Source organism: Macaca nemestrina, chromosome 11, assembly GCF_043159975.1.
Source record: "Macaca nemestrina isolate mMacNem1 chromosome 11, mMacNem.hap1, whole genome shotgun sequence".
In the NCBI taxonomy this organism is placed as follows: Eukaryota; Metazoa; Chordata; class Mammalia; order Primates; family Cercopithecidae; genus Macaca; species Macaca nemestrina.
The window spans coordinates 80,414,435-80,430,833 of NC_092135.1; the positions used below are offsets into that span (position 1 = coordinate 80,414,435).

The 16,399-nt window shown below is 35.2% G+C and overlaps 1 protein-coding gene and 1 long non-coding RNA gene across 19 annotated transcripts in view; one reads left to right on the plus strand and one right to left on the minus strand.

The window, feature by feature from the left end:
• LOC105499543 (phosphodiesterase 1A) overlaps window positions 1-16,399 on the minus strand; it is a 410,818-nt gene that overhangs the window by 352,450 nt on the left and 41,969 nt on the right. The gene's annotated exons all lie outside the window — the stretch shown is intronic.
• On the plus strand, window positions 1,172-14,822 carry LOC105499542 (uncharacterized). 3 transcript variants are annotated; one of them, XR_011609905.1, is made up of 4 exons: window positions 1,172-1,290; window positions 6,735-6,883; window positions 8,845-9,066; window positions 14,691-14,822. It is a non-coding gene; the product is annotated as an uncharacterized lncRNA (long non-coding RNA). The 3 variants fall into 3 exon arrangements; XR_011609904.1 differs by having other exon boundaries at window positions 6,735-6,833; XR_003013698.2 differs by having other exon boundaries at window positions 1,181-1,284; window positions 6,735-6,833.

Genomic DNA, 16,399 nt, shown 5'->3' on the forward strand with positions numbered 1-16,399 from the left:
TTTTGACCAATAGACACAAATATTTACTGACTTCATGTCTGCTGAATTTAGGTATCCACAGACAAACATGGAAGATATTTCTTAATATCCCCCAAATCAGGATTATTACTTCATCTTTTAAAAATAACTATGCAGAATCAATTTTTTCTAAAAGCCTTAATAAAATTTTGGCATATCCATTTTGATGATGAGAACATGTCAATTCATTAAATAAACAGTTTACTTTTGTGGCCCCAGTGTCTAGAGTGATGCCAGAAAAGAATAGTATTCAAAAAATATTTGTAAAAATACATAAAATTACATAAATAATTACTATACCAAACAATATGATACAATTTAGGGTAATCTAAATAAACAATTTTAAGGTGTTGCCTACACTTTTGTGTGTATGTGTGTAACCCGCCAGTTCTTTATTCCTAAGGTCTTGAATGTGTTTGGCACTCGTTTGCTTCATAATGTCTTTAAATGCATACGTTTCTGTTTGTCCCACAACCTCTGAACTAACCTGAATACCTCAATCCTCTTTGCTCTTGTACCTGTCACAAGTTTCATCTTCTATCCTACTATTTAAAGACATTGAGTTTTATTGAGTTTATCTTTCCCAGACCACATTTTCTTCCTAAGAGTTATCTTCCCCAGGAACTTAAAAGGCATCCTATTTCTCACCAGATTAAAATCAAACTCTTAGAGCTAGGAAAGAAAAACCCTACATTTGTCTTCTTTTCTCATTCTCTCATTGATCAACTTCTGCCACCTCTCTGGGCTTTAGTTCTAGAAAACGTAGAGAAATTAGAAATTGGGGACATTGAGGAGTGGAATGGTACTACAAATGTGAAGCCATAGAAACATAAATCCACAAAGTGTGTTGGCAAAATAGTAAACCATCTCACCTGGAGAGGTGAGGATGGAAACAGTGAAACAGAACATTGGAAACTTGGGAAGACCAGAAAGAAGAGGACTTAGAATACTAGACAGAGAGCTACGTACTCTGGTCTATAAACAGTAAGATTTTCAAAGAAGGGGTGTTGCTCATATTCACCACTCCATTCTCAGGAAGGGGAGCTCTTGACTGAAGCATCCAAAAAGAGCACACAAATGGATCATTATATGGGAGGCGGAACTGTTGGTTAGAATTGTGAAGTAAACCAAAGTTCTAGTCTTTTTCCTAACTAGTGCCTTCTTTCTTCTCATGGGAATCCTTATTTTTGAAAAGGCAACAGGGCATGGACACGGTTTTGCTGAATAGAAGCCTAGAGAAAAATCAACTCTGCTCTTCCCATACAGGTGAAAGTAAGAGGAGCTCTTAGGATTTGTCTTTTGAGCTGCTAGGCTCACTAGATTAAAAGGGCAACTAGAGATTAAAGTGTATGCGTAGCTTATATCTTGTGAAGGAGAAAGAAAGAAAAGGAAGGGATAAAAGAAAAGAAAAGAAGGAAAGAAAGATGGAAAGAAAAAAGGAAGAAGAAAAGAGGAATGAAAGAAGGGAGGGAGAGAACAAGGGAGTGGGGAGGAAGGGAAAGAGGGAGAGAGGAAAGAAAATTACCAATATCAGGAATGAAAGAGACCACCTCACTACAGATTCTATGGACATTAAAAGGAAAATAAGGAAATTGCAGGATATGAAGAAGATACTACAAACAACTTTGTGCCAATAAATTTTGCACCTAAATGAAATGGGAAATTCCTAAAAATCACATGAAGAACATTTTTAAAAATTGAGCAGTTTTATATTAAATTTAAAAATTTTAGTTTGTAATTAAAACCTTCCCAAAAGGAAAACATTGGACCCAGATAGCTTCAATTGGGAATTATATTAAACATTTAAGGGAAAAATAGTAACTATCATCCACAAACTCTTTCAGAGACTAGAGTATTAGAAAAAAATTCCCAATTTATGTTATTAAGCCAGAATTATCCTGATTCCAAAGCCAAACAAATATAACCCAAGAGAACTGCAGACTAATATCACTTGAAAACAGAGATTAAAACTGTAAAAAAAATTAGCAAATCAAATTGAGCATTATGTAAAAAGGATTATATATCATTACCAAAGAGAATGTAAGATTTATTTAATATCCAAAAATTAATCAATGTAATTAGCCATATTACTTGAACAAAGAGAGAAAACCATACATAGACATACCTCAGAAACATTGCAGGTTCAGTTTCAGTCCACCACAATAAAGCTAACGTCCCAATAAAGTGAGTTACATAAGTTTTCTTGTTTTGCACTATGTATGAAAGTTATGTTTACAATCTATGGTAATTTATTACGTGTGAAATACCATTATGCCTAAAAAACAACATAGATACTTTAATTTAAAATTTCTTTATTGCTAAAACATACTAACGATTATCTGAGTCTTCAGTGAATCATAATATTTTTCCTGATAGAGAATCTTACTTCAGTGTGATTGTTGCTGAGTGATCAGGGTTGTGGTTACTGAAAGTTGGGGTGGTTGTGGCAATTTCATAAAATAAGACAAGAACGAAGTTTGCTGCATCAATGGACTCCTCTTTTCACAAAAGATATCTCTGTAGCATGTAATGCTGTTTGATAGCATTTGACTGACAGTAGAACTTCTTTTGAAATTGAAGTCAATCCTCTCAAACTCCACCATTGCTTTCTCAACTAAGTTTATGTACAAGTTTATATCCGTTGTTATTTCAACAATGTTCATAGCACCTTCACTAGAAGTAGATTCCATCTCAATAAACCATTTCCTTTGCTCATCCATAAAAAGCAACTCCACATCCTTTGAAATATTATTCCAAGATTGAAGTAATTCGGCCACATGTTCAGGCTCTATTTTTACTTCTAGTTCTCTTGCTATTTTCACCAAATCTGGAGTCACTTTCTTCACTAACGTCTTGAACCACCTCAAAGTCATCCATGAGGGTTGGAGTCAACTTCTGAACTCTTTATGTTAATGTTGATATTTTGGCCTCCTCCCATGAAACACGAATGTTCTTAATGGGATTTGAAATAGCAAATCCTATCCAGAAGGTTTTCAATTTACTTTGCTCAGATCCATCAGAAGAATCACTATTTGTGGCAGCTACAGCCTCATGAAATGTATTTCTTAAATAATAAGACTTGAAAGTCAAAATTACTCCTTGGTCCATGGCTTCAGAATGGATGTTGTGTGAGCAGGCATGAAAACAGCATTAATCTCCATTTACATCACCAGCAGAGCTCCTGGGTGACTATATGCATTGTTAATGAGCAGTAATATTTTGAAATGAATCATTTTCTCTGAGCAGTAGGTCTTAATAGTGGGTTTAAAATTTTCAGTAAACCTTGCTGTAAACAGATGTACTCTTATCCAGGCTTCATTGTTCCATTTCTAGAATAGAAGCAGAGTAGATTTACCCAAATTCTTCAGTGCTCTGGGATTTTCAGAATGGTAAATGAGCACTGGCTCTAACTTAAAGTCGCCACTGTCATTAACTCCTGACAGGGGAGTTACCCAGGCCTTTGAAGCTTTGAAGTCAGGCACTGGCTTTTCTTCTCTAGCTATGAAAGTCCTAGATGGCATCTTCTTTCAATAGAAATCTGTGTCATCTACACTGAAAATCCATTTTTTAGTGTAGCCACCTTCATCAATAATCTGGAAAACTTGCTGCAGCTTCTCCATCAGTATTTGCTGCTTCATCTTGCACTTTTATGTTAGGAAGACAGCTTCTTTCCTTAAACCTCATGAACCAGCCTCTGCTAGCTTCAGACTTTTCTTCTCCAGCTTCCTCATCTCTCTCAGCCTTCATAGAATTGAAGAGGATTAGGGCCTTGCTCCAAATTAGGCTTTGAGTAAAGGTAATGTTGTGGCTGGTTTGATCATCTATCCAGACCACTAAAACTTTCTCCATATCAGCAATGAGGCTGTTTGGCTTTCTTGTAATTCATATGTTCGCTAGGATAGCATTTTTAATTTCCATCAACAACTTTTCCTTTGTGTTTACAACTTGGCTTACTGTTTGGTGCAAGAGGCCAAGCTTTCAGCCTATCTTGGCATTCATTGTGCCTTCTTCACTAAACTTCATCATTTCTCGCTTTTGATTTAAAGTGAGAAACATGCAACTCTTCCTTTCACTTGAACACTTAGAGGCTATAGGGGCCATTGAAAGGTTATTAATTGGTCTAATTTCAATATTGTTTCAGGGAACAGGGAGGCTAAGGAGAGGAAGAGAGAGATGGAACAGCTGGTCAGTGGGAGCAATCAGAACACACATAACATTTATTAAGTTCTCTGTCTTATTTGCATGTGGTTGGCACCCCATAACGATGACAACAGTAACAACAAAGATCATTGATCACAGATCACCATAATAAATATTACAGTAATGAAAAAGTATGAAATAGTTGCAAGAATTATCAGAATGTGAGAAAGGCATTAGGTGAAAACATGCTGTTGGAAAAATGGCACTGGTGGACTTGGTCAACAAAGGGTTCCCACAAACTTTTAATTTATAAAAGGCACAATATCTGTGAAGTTACAGTAAAGCAAAGTGTAATGAAATGAGGTGTTTATGCAACCATCTCAGTAAATTTAGTGAAAGAATTTGACAAAATAGACCAACATTTCATAATAAAAACTAAGAAATCTAGAGCTTAGCAGGAATATCCTTAACCTGATTAAGTGCAGCTATGAAAAACTACAGATAACATCAAACTCAATGGTGTAAGTCTCAATGCTTTCTAGCATTCTAAATGTTCCGTTTAATTCAATTCTCCAAATATTAATTTTGAGCAGCTAAATCTCTAGCAAAAGCTATTATAGAAATAGCTACTTAACAGTAAACAAGAAGACAGTTCTTCGTCTCTAGGAACTTAGAGTTTCATAAGAGAGAGAAATAAGAAATTTCAATAAAGACATGATAACACTGTGAAGTCAGTAAATACATACAGGAATCTGTATATTCAAAGTGGAGGGGTCTCCACTACTGTCTTGCAATCCAGGATCTATTCTGAAAGTAGGTCTCTATAAATTGAGATATTAAGAATGGGAAGAAGTCATCCTGTGAAATGAGGGTAGATGCAAGAGACAGTATGCACTGTTCATGGAACAGCAAATAGGTACTACATATGAACACAGTCATGGAGTGAAGAGAATCTCTACTCTGTTATAGAACACTTAGAAGAAAGGTTTTGCACAAGGAACATTAGGCTCAATCCAGTGGGAGATGATATTAGACTTCACATTTTTATAGAGATACTATGACTATTTTGATATAGCAATTTGTTTTTCGTGAATTACCTTGTCTGTGTTCTAAGTGATTTTTGTACTTAACTACTGCACGTAGGTGGAATAACATTTCAAATAGTTAAAATTATATACACTTATCTAAAAAACAGAGAGTAAGCAAATGACAATCTTCAAAATTTAGTGAACTAAATTTTTTAGGTGGTAACATGAAAGTCAACTTGCTCTACAGACCAACACATTTATATCTAGAGCAAAAATATTCTCTAAGGCCATCAGCTATAATCCATAGTTATGTGGCTTTAGAACACTTAGAAGTTATAAAGAAGAGATACATTTCAATAACTGTTTATTTAATGAAATGGATAACATATCACAAAGGTATTATATGTCAGGCAGATGAAAAGTATGAGCAAGAAGCTTTCCCTATGCCTACCACAGAACTGACCTCACCTAGTCCCACAATCATTAGACGTTCTGAAGAACCTTTTATACACAGTGCAATTATTGATGTTCTCACAAGAAGCCCAATTAAAAAAAAGCAAAATATAGAAGTCTCTTGAATTATAGCTTCTCAAATTTTGACTAAAATGAAACTAGTTTTTGAGTGTAGCATAGAAGATAAGGTAAAAGTTTTCTAAGTGTTTCGTCTCCAAGATATACCAACTCAATTCCTTTTACACATTAAGATGCTATGTACTACACACCACTTTATTACACTGGACTTTGGAAAGAGAATTTTTACGTCATCATTTCCTTCTTTTTTAAGAATTTTTTTGTTGAAAACTTTCTTGAATAGGAATGGTGTTCCAACTCTTCAGTGAATGTCAACAAGGAAGTCAATGGTTCGCAATATGATGGCTAAAAGAGTTTCATGAGACACTCTTCCTCTCAACTTTTTTATTTTAAAATCCATTTAGAAAGAGAAAATATTTCCAACAGGAGACTAACATCCACAATGTATAAGGAACTCAAACAACTCAACAACAACAAAAAAGTTCCCAAACAATCCCATTTAAAAGTGGGCTAAAGAGATGAATAGACTATATTTTTAAAAAAGACAAATGTCCAACAAGCATATGAAAAAATGTTCAGCATCACTAATAATCAGATGAATGCAAATTAAAACCACAATGAGATACCATCTTACACTAATGAGAATGGCTAATATTAAAAAGACAAAATTAACATGTTGGAGAGGATGTGGAAAGAAAGGAACTTATACACTGTTAGTGAGGATGTAAATTAGTACCACCTTTTCAGAAAACGATATGGAGATTTCTCAAAGAACTGAGGATGGAATGACCATATGATTCAGCAGTCTCACTACTTGGTATCTACCCAAAGGAAAAGAAAAATCATTACATCAAAAAGATATCTGTACTTGTCTATTTATCACAGAACTATTCACAATAGCAAAATATGAAATCAACCTAAGTGTCCAATGTATAACTGGATAAAGAAAATGTGGTATATAGACACAATGAAATACTATTCAGCCACAAAAAAAGAATAAAATCATGTCTTTTGCAGCAACATGGATGGAACTGGAGGCCATAATCCTAAGTGAAACAACCCAAACACAAAGACGAATATTGCACGTTCTCCTCATAAGTGGGAGCTAAATAATGTGTACGTATAGAAGCAGAGTGTGGAATGGTGGACAATGAAGACTTGAAAGGGTATGAGGGATGAGGAGGGGTGAGTGATGGGAGGTTGCTTGGTGGGTACAATGTGCATTACTCCAGTTATGGATGCACTGAAGACCGACTTCATGACAGAGCAGTATATCAATGTAGCAAAACTGCACTTGCACCCATGAATATATACAAATAGAAAAGCTAATTTCCACATAATCAACTCTAGCACAACTGCTATTAAATTCACAGACCTTCTAAACCAAATCTGATCTGTCGTTTCTCACAATAAAGATTTTCTTTAGGCAAAAAACAAAAACAAAACTTTTTTTAAATAAATACATTTAGAACCTGAGAAGAACTTCTTTAACATAAAAAGCTACCTTTAGTATCCAGACCCATACATGAGCTTTTTAAAATTTTATTAATTTTTACTTTTTTTTTATTCTTTTATTATAAGTTCAGGGATACATGTGCAGGTTTGTTACATAGGTAAACGTGTGTCATGGAGGTTTGTTGTATCCTTTATTTCATCACCCAGGTATTAAGCCTAGTATCATTAGTTATTTTTCCTGATCCTCACCCTCCTCCTACCTTCCACCCTCTGATAGGCCCCAGTGTGTGTTGTTTCCCTCTATGTGTCCATGTGTTCTCATAATTTAGCCGCACTTGTAAGTGAGAACATCAGGTATTTGGTTTTCTGCTCCTGCATTAGTTTGCTAAGGATAATGGCCTTCAGCTCCATCCATGTTCCTGCAAAGAACATGATCTTCTTCTTTTTCATGGGTGTATAGTATTCCATGGTGTACATGTACCACATTTTCTTTATCCTGTCTATCATCATGGGCATTTAGGTTGATTCTATGTCTCTGCTATTGTGAAAAGTGCTACAGTGAACATACACATGCATGTATCTTTATAGTGGAATTATTTATATTCCTTTGGGTATATACCCAGTAATGGGGCTGCTGGGTCAAATGGTATTTCTGCGTTTAAGTCTTTGAGGTACCACCACAATATCTTCCACAATGGTTGAACTAATTCACACTCCCACCAACAGTATATAAGCGTTCTTTAAATTCAATATAAACATTTGTTTGGTGTGTATATATTATGAACCTACTTTGTGTAAAGTGATGGATAACCATGTAGAGTCAATATTTACTTGGGTCTAGGTATTTTACTATGACAAAAGTTTTACTCTTTCACTTCAGCTACGAAAGGCTCTGAGTGAGAAAAAAATGTATTTGTAAACATGTTTATCAAAGGAAAGGACTAATAGGAATGCCTCTGGCATCATGCGCAGCAGCAAAGTAGACTATTCAGTAGTGGAGAAGTCATTTACTTAAGGCAGCCAAAAGCTGCCCTGGAAGTAGAGGATGCACTTTGGGGTCCAACAAAATGCACCAAAATTGAACATGGACTCCATTCATAACTAGCATGTAATCTTGATCAAGTCACATAACTCCTCTGAACCTTGGTGTTTTTTACCTATAAAATGTACATTCCTAATTTTTAAGGATCTTGTGAGAATTAAATGAGATTATTATAAAGCACATAGTAGATGCTTATTACATTAGTCCTCTTGATGATATAGACATGTTCTATCAGGTTACTGCTTTTCCTTAATAATATAAAAAAGATAGAATATGAAGACAATTATATATACATATACCCTAATAAAACTCCTTGGCTTACTCCTTCAAAAAAAAGGGTAAGGAGAAGAAGACCAAGAACACTCAACTGCCCAAGTTGATGCTATAAAATCTTACTTACATGAAGACAACATAGAATTCCAAGAAAAAAATAAAAGTTATGTAGAAAACTGGACTCAGACATACAGAAATTAAGACTCCTCACAAAAGGGAAGATAAACACTGCCACAGTCTCTCTCTAAATGGGAAATGGATCATATCTGAGAGAAAAGACTCAGTGTGGCTAGACATCATTCTGGGTTATCTCTTGTCACAGCACTTTTAGAGGTAGCTCTCTGTGTTTCTCTTTAGGTAGCTGCTTCTCCCTCAAGGACCTGTCTACACCTTCTTGAAATGGTAAAGTAAAAGCTTAGACACTTTCAGGAGCCAAGTAAGACGACAGAACCTTCAACTACTTCAACAAGTATGGCAACAATGGACTTCAGGAATGGAATGACTTCCACATCTGTGCTGTCAAGATGAGACCTCAGGAAAAAAGACCAAGATCAGGGCCATCTGGGACAGCAGCAACAGGTGCAGACTGAGGCCATCAGGTGACACAGTGTTGATAGCCCCACTCATGGAGGCAAGACAGGGAAAGAAAAGTGAAGTAATTGAGGGTGTCCCCATTCCTCTGCCCAAACCTTTCAAATCAGGCATTGTGTTTTATATACAGTATCTCACTAAGGGGAGTGAATTTGCAAACTGAGAAGTGATTTGTCATCCAAACAGCTTGAAAGGTCTGGAATCCACAGCCAGACTATAGCTTTACCATTCTCATTATTACTTTAATAGTTTGTATTCCTGATATATTCTGGGAGAGCTAGGGTTATATTTTTGCGACTGATATTATCTCTTAGGAAACAAACACAGGTTATTCATTCTTTCTTCCAACATGAAGGACCACAAAACACTTCTCAAACATACCAGATCTTTTTCTCAACTCTCTTGCCTTTAATGAGGTTAATATACAGCTTCACTTTATTTCACTTATTAAAACTGTTTTATCAGTTTCCTTAGGCCATATACTAGCAGAAAGTACTAGAATGCAAATGGAGCCCTTTCAAAATCCTTAACTGCTTGTTTACCAAAATGTTATACAATGAATTTCTCTTCATTGGTTTTTGAGATAACATAGTTTTTAACTTTGTTTTTAAGATAACAAAGTAAAAGTTTTGAGGAGGTAGGATGTTGATAGAAATTAAAACTAGGTAAACTTAAGGCTATATGAGAAAAGAACAAGTTTTTAAATTTTATCTCCAAAAGAAATTTTATACATGAGCACAAAAAGAAATATTATATTAATTTTAAAAGCGTTATTTTTATATTGCGACCAATTATCTTTTACAGGTGAAATATCACAGCAATAAACATGTATGTTCTGTATCCTCAGGTTGGTTAACTAACTATTATTAGAATTAATTATATTTTTAAAATTAAGGCTGGATGGGGTGGTTCACATTTGTAATCCTAGCACTTTGGGAGGCCGAGATGGGTGGATCACTTGAGGTCAGGAGTTCAACAGCAGCTTATTCAACATGACAAAACCCCGTCTCTACCAAAAATACAAAAATTAGCGGGAGAATCACTTGAACCCGGGAAGCAGAGGTTTCAGTGAGCTGAGATCCCCACTGCACTCCAACCTGGGCAATAAAGCGAGGCTCTGTCTCAAATAAATAAATAAATAAAAGTAGTGTTACCCATCTTAGCATGTTGTTTCATAATGCACACATTATTTTGATTAATAGACAGTACACTACTTTGCTGATTAGGATATTTACTTGAGTCTCAAAATTAATTCTGATTTAATAAAGTTAATGCAGAATGCTGCAGGATAGCAAAAGTAGAATCAAAGCTTATCAGAATTAAATAACATTATTTTTCTAGTTTTCTAATTTTCAGCGATCCATTTATTTAAAAAGGAGCTTGGGCAAGTTTACCATAAAAATGAAGATACAGAACTGGAATACAGTAACATAAAAATGAAAGAATAAAAGACCAATAACAAAAGTGACCAGGAAGCAACAATTATATATGAAGGTTCCAATTTTTAACATGGCTAAAGTTTTGTAAAAAACAACAACAACAACAACAAAAAACATATCTCTGAGCTTCTGACAGCCAAAGAGGGAAATGCTATGCATTATACATGACACATTTTGCCTCATGAAAGAAGATAAAACAGTAAATCAAAAGAAAGACATTTTTTCTAATATTTAAATTTGGTTAAGAGTTTGTCATATGGGTTATGACATCAAAAAACAAAATGAACAGCGTAATTCATAAGTCAAAGGCATTCATGGATTTCCATCACTTCAAAAGAACACCAATAAAACGCCAATATATCCTATATTGAAAACCTATAGCAGTAAGTGTACTGTGGGATAATGCAAAATAACTCATATATGTAGCCTTCTGATTATCTGACTCATGTTGAGGGTAAAAGAGAAAAATGTAGGCTGGTTAGCATGTCTTGGATTATAACTTTCATTAAATCAACTAGTATTTATTGATTATAAAGCCACCATTAACTATTTACTGGGAACAAGCGACTATGCCAGCTGCTTTAAACACCTGACAATTTAATTATAACAGTCCATTTCAATCAAGGCAAATAAAGAAACTGAGGCTTAGAAGGGTCAAGGAAAGTGCCTTGAGTTATGTAATTAAGTGAATGGTGAAATTGAGATGTGAATCTGGTGTGCTTGGCTTCAAGGACAATGCTTTCAACATCTCTGCTGTCCTGCCTCCACATAAGGTAAGTGTCATGTTCTAGAAAACAGTGGGGAGGGCTGAAGGTTAACTGGCATTCATTTGAAACTGCACACAAATTTTCACATATTTAATTTCATGCCACAAAACAAGCCCTACACATTGAGAGCATTATCACAGTGACCTCCATTTTGCAGACAAGAAAAGTGAATCCAAAGATGCGTAAGATTGCATAGTTAGGGTAAACTGTGCAAAGACTCACTCAGGGTTTGAAAACTCAAAGCCCTTTTATGCTTTTGACAGAAGCTGTATGGCATAGTTCACAATCTAATCACAAAAACATCATTCAGGGGATGCATGTCTCTTTCGTGGAGGACTGGAGGATATTCATTCTCTAGATTCCAGGTGTGTAGGAAGAAAAGGTGGGGTTTTATTGCGGAAGCCATGGAGCCTGACTCACACTCTTGCCATGACAAAGGACAGCTGCACGTCAACATGGAGTAGAGCTGAGAGAGTAACTGCAGGCAGAGATGAAACTCATCTCAAAAAGAAGCGACTCAAATCAATATACAACAACGTGAAAATGATCCATTGCTAAACTTTTTTTGTTTCTTTCATGAGTGTTTAAGTAGAATTTTGAAAATAACAGATAACTCTAAAGATGCATTTCTTTATGTCTCGATTCTTGCTATAATCTCCAAAACACAAATGGAATTTTATAAATTTTCAACCATCTTTTTCAATACATTTATGATAAAATATCCATTAGGTATTTCTGAGTCAAATATTGAGCTGTTTATTCCTGCTACGCAGAAAAACAAAAAAAAGTGCTCTCTCATTCTCTTGGATTGGCAGTGAATTCCTGGAGCACTTCATTGAGGACCATGTCCAGCCTCAGCAGGACAGGGTGCTGCGATGGATGAACAATATCTTACCTGGGCTGAGAATGGGGAAACTTCATATGGAAGCCACATATATACCACTCTTATTTCAGGGGCACTTCCATACCTACTGTATTTTCTCATGGCATTTATACCTTTCAGTTCAGACCAGAGAAGGTTTTAATTGGAAAAATCACAACACAAGAGTCAAACATAGTACCTGGACTGATCATGTCTGGATATCACTGCCAATGCATTTGTCCTGCTGCCTCCAAAATTTTGTGTAATTTCTTGGCTAGCACAAACTCTTTTCTTAGTGTGTAAAAGTTAACATTTTTCTATATAACTTTTCATGCCCCAGATCCCATTTGGAGGCTAATAGAGTGAACACTTCACATCTCTCATCATGCAAGAAATGAAGGGGTTATAAATCTAGCTTATGACTTTAAAAAGGTTACTAGACCCCTTAATCTGGCCTTGGATGATTTGACTATAACAACATTCTCTTCCCAAAACTAAAATGATAATGGCACAATGTCTGAAAAATGACTCCTGTCCTGTTGTATTATTTTATATATACCATCTTGCTTCAAAACACAATAGATATGATTGATGACATTTCCTTTAAACTGAAGCTACTGAAACCATGCATATATATTACTTCCTATTAATCCTGTTTAGTTAGAAGTGAGGAAAAAGGATAAAAGCCTTATGTATCTCAAATGAAAATATATGTGAATACTAATCCTACAAATGGATGACCCTTTTAGATCATGTTTATAGAGTAGTCTATATAGAAAGTGTTAGGATTTTCTTAGACAAACTCAAATCAGGAAAAGTGAACTTCTACAAAAATCAGCAATTGTAGGCATGGGAAGGATGCATAAAAGCAATATGCCTGTCATTACATTTACTCCCACTCGAAAGTTCATCCAAAAGATAGTTATGTTGACAGCTTACCACGTTGGCAATCATAACAATTCTTGGATAAATTTGGGCATTACAAGTTATGTTGAACTGTGAAAGCTCTAATTTAACCCTTCATTGACAGAGTCATTGATGTCAAACTCACAGATATAATTTTACCCTCTTCTTCATAAAAAGGAAAAATAGGGAAGAAATGCAGGCAAGCAAGAAGGAAGGGAAGAAGAAAGACAGGCAGGAAGGAAGACAGCCAGATTTAGGACACATGATTTTGATCTAGTCCTAAATGATAAAAATGCGTTAATGTGCAGATTGTGACAACACTAAAGACTGTAAAAAAAATTAAAAGGTAAATATATGTAGCATTTCAGTCTTTATCATATTCTGCACATATTTAGTATTTGTTGAGCACATAATAAAGTATAAATCATACATAATAGAAATAGTAATTATTGTACTATATAAATACATATCTTGCATTATAATTTCTCGCTTTTATCATCAAAGGTCCTGGTAAAAGACTTAACCTGCAGAAGTCATTTGATTCTTTATGTACATAGGAAGAAAGGACTAAGTATGAATTCCATCCTTCTGTCAGTGATAAGCTGTTGAAAATTATTCTATCATATCTGTTTCCATATGGAGAACAAAACTTCCTAAAATATCATAGTACCAATTATTTTCCTCTCTCAAATACAAAGGACTTTTTCTATTAAACATTCAGCACCATTATGCTGAAGAACAGTAATCACAAAAACAAACAAATGGACAAAAAAGCTTTCCCATCTTGATCAACAGTGTTTTCATGTATGACTGCTAAGGCAAATAAAAGTTTGTTTATGACGAGAACAAAAATTTCCTACCAAAGAGAATACTGTATCATATTCTCTCCCAATTACAAAAATCTACTACTAACCCGTATAAGGTCAAATAACACTCATTTAACACCTAAAACACAGTGGTATCAAGTGTCAGAAACTGTACATGGTGATTAAAACCTAGAGTTGGAAGCAAAAACATCATACATAAAGAACATATTTAAAGTTCAGAGAGCCCCGCCTGTTAGAGATACCCACCTCCTTAAAAGGTTTTCTGAAAAATGGTCAGTTAACAGAACCAGAAATACAGTCAGCCTACTGTATCTCTGGGTTCCGCATCTGTGGATTCAACCAACTGTGGATGGAAAATATTTGGGAAAAAGTTCCACAGGGTTCCAAATAACAACATTTTAATTTGCCACCTGTGGAGTACTACACTTAATCCATGCAAATGAAGTGATGTGTAGGCATTGTATTGGATATTATGAGTAACTAGACATGATTTAAAGTATACAGGAGGATGTGTGTAGGTTATATGCAAATACTATGACACTTTATATAATGGACTTGAGCATCTTCTGAGGTCCTGAAACCAATCCCCCATGATAGTGAGGGATGACTGTACTGCCACACATGTGCATGTACATACACAAACACTCTCCCACCTACTAAAAAGATGATTGATAGGAAGAAGAAGGAGGCTATGCTTTAGGGAGGCTGCATTCATGGAAGGGATATTTCCTCTCTTGCCTCCCTGCTGGAGTCACAATGGGTACTTTGTAGCTACTTGTGGAAACCTTTACCTCCTCTGTCCTCTCTCCAGGTTCCAAGGATCTGGTGCTGGGAAGGAAGGTGGGACAAAAATAGAGAAGACTGCTCCTTCCATTCTTGCACTTCGGGTTTGCAGAGGGATGTGAAGAGTTTTACACTGGATGTAAGGTTCATACTTTAAAATAAACTGGATGAAGTTTTAAAGAAACAAAAAGAATCAAACTAATAAACAAAAGGGATTGAAAAGTTTTGAAACAAGACTGGTTTTTTTAAAGGGGGGCACTACTTTGTGTGAAAAGGAGGAGTGTAATAACATAACTAGGGACAATTGTAAAAAAGCAGTTTTATGTTAAGGCCTCAAGAAACCACTTACATATCCATTATTGTTAAAATACAATAGCATTTATCATGGTCTTCAACAAGTGTATACATGTATATGCGTACCTAACTTTTTACCTAGACTTTTCCACTAGAATATAAGCTCCATAAAAGTCAAAATGTATGTGTTTACTGCTATATTCCCAGCATGTAGTGCAGTATCTCACATGCAGTAGATACTCAGTAAATATCTGTTGAATTAACTCAGTCAATATATATCAGCCATTATTTATCAAATGTTCTACTAAGTGTCAAGTACTGCCCTAAGAGCTTGATGTATATTGTTTTATTTATTCCTTATAACAACCCCTGTTATCATCAGCCCCACTTAAAGATGAGAAAATGAAAACAGGGAAAAACTACCTTTTCTTGGTCACTCAGCTGCCAAGGGATTGATTGAGCTGATTCAAACCCAAGTTCACCTGATTCTAAAGTCAATGCTCTTATCCAACTAGTAGATGCCTCTTATTATTAGTATGGGACTTTCTTATTCTGATTTACTCTAACTTAATAGAGCACTGGGGTCATGTGCCATCTGCTCTGCAGGGGCAAAATCTGAAAGAAAAGAGAGGAGATTGGACTATAAGGCAACATTGGTGCTTTTCTGTACCTTCCCCCACATATTCATTTTTCTTCCATTCCAGGACACCCTCAGTCACTAGCTATTTCCACAATCTGGGATTTTTGTACTGTGCTTTAAATCAGGTCCTTCCTCCACAAGAACAGAAACTTCCAACCTATAAATTCCTTCATGTTTCTCTATGATGATCAAATCAGTCATTACCATTTTGAGTTAATGGAAATTCTTTCCTTTTTCTATAGTTAGAAGGAAATATTTTCAGCATTTGGGAGGTTTTTTCATTTCAGACTTCATAGTCAAATGTTAGAGCTATTCAAAAAAATGGATTAGACTTTATCAGTATGCTAGTGAGCTCTACAAGAATGGAGGTATTCAAGCACAGGTTCCATGACAGAGAGGTTCAATTAGACATTCCTATCTCAGCTACAGAACTAGAGATATACGATACCTTTACATTCTGAGATCCCCTGATTCTAACATATAGTCTCTGTCTTTTCTTTCCCTTCACTACATATTCACAAGAAAGTGAAATTTACACATTGCCATTATTTTCTTATTAACAGTCTGTATATCCTTAATTCCATGGTAAATTTAGAGTCTGATGAAATTGATTAACTAAGCACAATGACAAAATAAAATCTCTCTATTAATAAATGTAGGAAGTAAAAAGTATAGATTCAAAAAAACTGAGATTTTATAAGATTTATATAACTTTTAGGTTATCGCCTAGTTTTTAAACTGCTGTAAGACAAACAATTGATCGGTATTGAGAAAAATTTATAGTTCCAAAAACCTTTAACTTT